The 6,043-nt window shown below is 38.1% G+C and overlaps 1 long non-coding RNA gene across 1 annotated transcript; it reads right to left on the bottom strand.

Annotated features, from left to right (window-relative positions):
* Window positions 1-735: 735 nt before the first annotated feature.
* Window positions 736-4,661, bottom strand: LOC104963519 (uncharacterized). Its single transcript, XR_800325.1, has 2 exons — window positions 4,468-4,661; window positions 736-829 (listed from the first exon to the last, which is right to left on the bottom strand). It is a non-coding gene; the product is annotated as an uncharacterized lncRNA (long non-coding RNA).
* Between the last annotated feature and the right edge of the window lie 1,382 nt (window positions 4,662-6,043).

Genomic DNA, 6,043 nt, shown 5'->3' with positions numbered 1-6,043 from the left:
TCAGACCATTTACATGCACAAAAACCTATATAGCACACTACAGGAAAGGGAACACCTGAAAAAGCACAATAGGGCCCCTTTAATAAAAGACAAACTCTTATGTTTGATTGCTTATGGCTGTGCCAATAATGTTTATGTGGATTCTATATAATAATTAAAAAAAAGACTTCTCTTGTCTCAACATCAGTAATGTAACATGCAAGACAATCCCTCCTTCAAACTCACACACAGATCTCTGCTGCTCTGTTCATGAACTATAATGTGGTAACTAAAAGTTGTTACTGACTTCTATGTTACTAGGGGCATGTGTCACATTACAATCCTGCTCTAAAGACACTGAATACAAAAATAAACCACTTTCCAAGTTCTTATACTAAATCCCTGCAATATCCATTGTAAAGGTCGATATCTTTTTCATATATTCAAATCCAGCTTTTTTTTAATTTTCATTTCTTTTTCTTGGCTGTTTCATGTAGTTTTATTTCACTCAACCAAAGAATGTTCTACTTGCATTCCTTCCTTATAAAGGTCCAATACCAATTCCCTGCACACTTGCTGGGGGCCATTGAACTTCTAGACCCTTACAGTGCATAACCTGAACTCACCACTAATATGTGTTTATGTATAGAGGAACAGATGATAAACATAGATCTAGGTAAATGAGTTGCTTGAGAAACAAAATGTTGTTTGGAAGCAGCATTACCTTGTTCCAGTCTGAACAGGGACCTCTCTAAATTCTCCTTTTCATTGAGCATTAGGACTCGAATCTGCTTCAGGTGTTGAGGCAACATATTCAGAAGATCTCCCAAGTTAAACAAACCCTGGCCACCTGTAAGAGAGCAAAACAAAGGTTACTGTAGTTATAAACATTCACTTCCATGAAGCACTTTTTCAGATCTCAGATGCTGAGATATTTTTTTCTCTTGTTTTCAGTGGGTTTTCACACATTCATTCAAAAAAGTGTAGTTTTTTCTGGTGCCAGTAACTCTAGTACAATATTTTGTTATGGTTAAAACAAGTTGGGGTTAAATGCTCATTTAAAATAACATATTCATTTTTGAAGTTAGGGCAATAGTTTCAGACAAGACAGACAAATGCTCGGGCGGTCTTCTTCACTGCTTTTGGTGTATTCTGTGGCCAAAGTACAGCGCCACTTACAGGCCCGGCATATATACTACAGCGTCTCCAGCGGGTCGAGCGGTCTCGTGTGGATGGACACGTTTATTGAGCCGATTCCGTGATGACGGAAGACTTTTTTGATATCGACCTCTGTTCGTTATCGTCTCCGTGTGGCCGGGGCCTTAATCGCTTTGTGGTAAAGCTGCTGCGGTTGTATTTACCAAAAGGTGGAGCAAAACACAAAGCTACAAACTTACTCAGGGTGTTAATGGAAGAGTTTCAAATCAGACAGAGGTGGAAGAAGTACTCAGATCTTGTGAAGGAATACTCTGTACAAGTCAAATTAGAAAAGTATTAGTTCTATAGTTAAAGTACCAAAAGTAGTCACTCTGCAGATTGGTCCATTTCAGAAATAGTATACAGTATATGAATACCTATCCCCTGTGTGCCTTGGCAGATCATGAAAGTGTTCTCAAAGCTGGTAAAGGTGCAGCTAGTTTGAATGACTTTGTATACTGCAGGGTAGCTTGTGAATTTACTCCAGGTGGAACTAAAGTCTGATTTAACACTTGATTATATTTCACATCATTCATCCACATCTGTAAAGTAACTCAAAGGTATTAAATACATGTAGTGGAGCAAAAGTACACCATGTACCTCTGAACTGTAGTGGAGGAGAAGTCAAATGTAGCATAACATGAAAATACTCAAGTTCGTCTTCACCCTGCCTAAGTTAGATCTAAGTCTGCTCCCTTAACCGAATCAGCTTCAGGACACTGGCACTGGCCTGCTGTGCTGGGATGAATTAGGCCCTTCCTACATCCAGGACATGATTAAACCATACACTCCAGCATGTGTACTTCGCTCTGCATCAGCCAATCGTCAAAATGAATTGGACTGATCGAGGTGCACATACTGTACTTACATATTGTAGCCCATTTACACTACCTCACACTTACTGTATTAGAAACTACTGTACACAATATTTGTATGTATTTAGTACACTGTGCTTAAGTATTTATTGTACATTGAATGTCAAAATGCTGCTGTGACGAAACAATTTCCCAATTTCGGATTAATTAAGGATATATCTATCTATCTAAGCCCTTACAAATAAAACACCCATGCTTTCTACCATGGCCTCAAAATGGTGAAACATCTCACCATTGATATCATGACTGCATAAAATCCACACACAACTGCACCTTAGCTAATAAAGCTATTTTTAAAAAGTTGCTGCACTTCATTGATACCTATGGTCTTTGTAGCTAGTCAGCTAATCGAAAGACACCACCTTGTTTTTGATTGATATTTTCCATTGAATTAGCCGGCCATCCAGGTTAATACTTTGATAACTGCTGTTCTTTAATTTGATGCAGAGGCATAGCTTATATATTTTTCATTATGTGGAGCATAACCAGGAACTTTAGAGAGACAAATATGCTAGTGACAAATTGTAAATGCCTAAAGAAAAGCAATGAAGTCTGAAGTAATAATCAGTAAGCTGCAACAAAAGTGTGTCACACTGGTACGCAGGTGGAATTTCTGCTTTTGACAGCTATCACAGTTCAATCTGAATTTTGATAACTATTGCGAGTCAAAATAAAGCAAATACATGACTGACATGAATTGTATTTTTTTTTTTTAAAGAAGGGTTAAATGATAAGAAAGGTAGTTTAGGCAATGACTTGATTGAGACATGCATTGTGCAAACTGTTGCAACACAGCACAGGAAGTTAAGTAAACACCTTTGTAAATGAATATTTAACAGGCACAATTTCACAGAAATGGCCAAGATTGCAACTTATTTTTCTGATCTGTGGAGGTTTTATATTTGAAAAACATAATACATACATTATGTGAATATGCATTAGAGTAGATGATGAGCAGGTTTGCATGGCAGTGTCAGTCCTTTTGTTGCACTTTCAATAACAAATGTTATACAAATGTAAATATAGCCTATACCATTTCCTTTCCATAGTATAAATGTCTCTGATATGTCTGTACTCTTTACTTCTGTAGCAGGAGTATTTGTTAGTATTGTTTCCTCCAGCATGCAGTCAGAATAACAAAGAGTTTACATTGTGCAATCTGGTGTTCAAGGACTACAATTTTCAGATTACTCTAACATAAATGAGTTACTCAATGTGCTTTTAGAGAATGGACAATGATCTGAATCATAAACAGGCATATTTTCAGACCCTCAAATGATTAGAATCCGACTCCACAGACATACTGTTTTTATCTGATTTCATTCAGGCAAAACTACATGGACAAAAAGACAGACAAAAATAAACTTTGGATACTAGAGGCCCTGGACAGTACTTGAACAATAGCTCAGTAGCATTACAGTAGTCGACACTGGCACACAGGACCAGATGATGCTGTCAGATCTTTTGTTCACTTGTGTTATAATTGGAGGGAGCGTGTCAATGCATCCAGTTACTCTGAGCCTGCGCAGTGCCTTATTCCAAACAGGACAAGGTCAGGAATCCAGGCGTTAATGTCATACTATCTATTTTTAAAACATCTCCAAACACCGTTCAGCTTTCTTGGTACACCGAGTTCATACCGACATATAGCGATAACCCGAGAGACGTCAAGATAACGATAGACAAATGATTCGCTTGGTGATGCAGCAGGACCCTGCCAAGCTAGTTAATGTCCAGTCTGTGGCTGGCTTCCAAACTCCGTTAAAAAACAGGCCATTTAATGTTACACCGTTTACTAACACACCCTTATTCCCCGCATAACATATTGCAAAGCCTTAGTGATACTGTTACTAACCACTTAACAATTCGGCATATGTCAAATTAACCAAAGGCTCTTTGTTTTAATAAGGAAACATCATTTAGTACTGGTTAATTTGACACTTCATACAGTCGGCCCCAACTAGAATGCACTGTGGTGGGCGGTGCCGTCAGCTTGACATTCTAATGAAGAAAGTAATGCAGGTCTGGTCATATAGATTTCAAACTTGAGAATGGCAAAAGGGAATACATATATAATGTACTCATACGGTAAAATTAGATACCTTCGTTATTTCGCAGTCTAACGTTGAACACGTAGATTAAAGGACTGTATTTTGAATGGTTAAGAAGAGTCGTCTCAAAACAACCTAGCGTGTAGCGTTATGTTCCCATATACGGAAGTTTAATTACGAAACGCAACGTGAAAAACGGTAAATATAGAGTTTAGGTTATAACAGTTAGCTTAACTTACGTCAGCTAGCTAACGTAACTTAGCCAGCAGTCTACCCACTGGCTGGGAAAACTCTTGGAAGCGTGATAATATCCACTGTATTACACGACAATGCAAAAACATGTTTGGAAATGATTTCCCACTCACCTGTCAGGTGTGTCTTTTGTTAGAGAGTCACAGCAACAGGAGCATGCGCAGGAGAGGAGAGACCTCTAGTCTGTTCTCCTGGTGGATAGGCACTGATCTGAGGGAGTTTGGTCTGCAGGCCGGGGCGCGTCTATCGTTATTCCAACCCAATTTAGATTGAACCACTCCCACTTCCGCATTACGCAAGGACGTAGCTTTAGCGTCATAGACACGGCACATCCGCGAAATCTGAATCTGACAAGCAAAATACTGTCCTTATAAACGATAGACGCAGCCGGGGCACTGACCTGAGGGGGCGTGGTCTGCAGGCCGGGGCACTCATATATATTTTAAATTGTAGTATTATAATTATGAATGCATTAATCATTTCATCACTTCAATGTTTCTCTTGGCAAAAGTGGGGTTTATTACTTTATAAACTATTGGGTAGCTTAACCTATTATAATACGTGATAATAAATAACATTTTGTATTAATAATCTAAATCTGCAAAATTACTAGTAACTTAATCTGTAAAATAAATGTAAGGGAGTATAAAGTTAAACATTTTCCTATAATGTATTTGGTATACTGTACCATAACGTGAAAATACTCAAGTACAAGTACCTCCATTTTTAACTGAAGTACAGTGCTTGAGTAAATGTACTTATAGTTACATTCCAACACTGGTCATATTGTACCGTTTGTCCTGAGGGATTTGGGAATTGGGTGCCTTGCTCATGGGTAACTTCAGTGAATGTCTTAATATACATTTAAGTACTTGCATTTTTTTATGAAATCCCCCCAGAACCCCAGTTACACAGCTTTTATAAATATTTCTGATACGTTATGTTGAGGAATGCTTAGTAAATTGACAGAATCAAGTTTTTCTTGCCATGAATTTTCACAACCTTTTTAAAGGGCAAAAAGGTGATCTATTTGTCAAATATTTGTACTCAATGTACTCTGCTGGATTGCAACAGTAGTGTGTAATACTGGCAACATAAATGAAATTGCATATAATGCGTTGTCAGCAACAGGTAATGATTTTAATGGGGTATTGCTGCCAAATACTCATTCTATTGCCTAACCTCTGTTGCGCAATGCCAGTCTTTACCAGACAAACACACATCACGTACACACACTGAACAGACGGTTACATAAGGTGGCCCTGCAGTGCAGTCATTGTGCAGTCGGAGAGCCCCCTGTCCTACACCAGGCTGCAGCACAGTGCAGGTTACATCATCTGTGAACATGGAGAAAGAAAATCTTTGTAATCTCAAATCACATGGGAATTACCTCTGAGTTCTTTAATCAGATTTATGTAACTGATTTTGTCAGCATTCCTAAGCTGATATTGCAATGTTTGAGCATCTCTTCTGTTTGTGTTAATACATGCACCGTACCTTTCTACATCACGTCCAACCATCCAAGCCAAGCTTTGTTCATTAAGATTTAAGAGATACATTTGATCAGTGGCCTACCTACATTTTTAGACATTAGTCACATATCTGTCATTTCACTGTGATGAACCAACAAATGAATGTATGAAATTCTGTTCATTCAGAAAAAAATGTATAAGGTGTTTTTTATTGAGT

The sequence above is a fragment of the Notothenia coriiceps genome, unplaced genomic scaffold (genome assembly GCF_000735185.1).
Source record: "Notothenia coriiceps isolate Sejong01 unplaced genomic scaffold, NC01 NC01_scaffold00036319, whole genome shotgun sequence".
Taxonomy (NCBI): Eukaryota; Metazoa; Chordata; class Actinopteri; order Perciformes; family Nototheniidae; genus Notothenia; species Notothenia coriiceps.
This window is presented reverse-complemented; position numbering and strand designations above follow the sequence as displayed.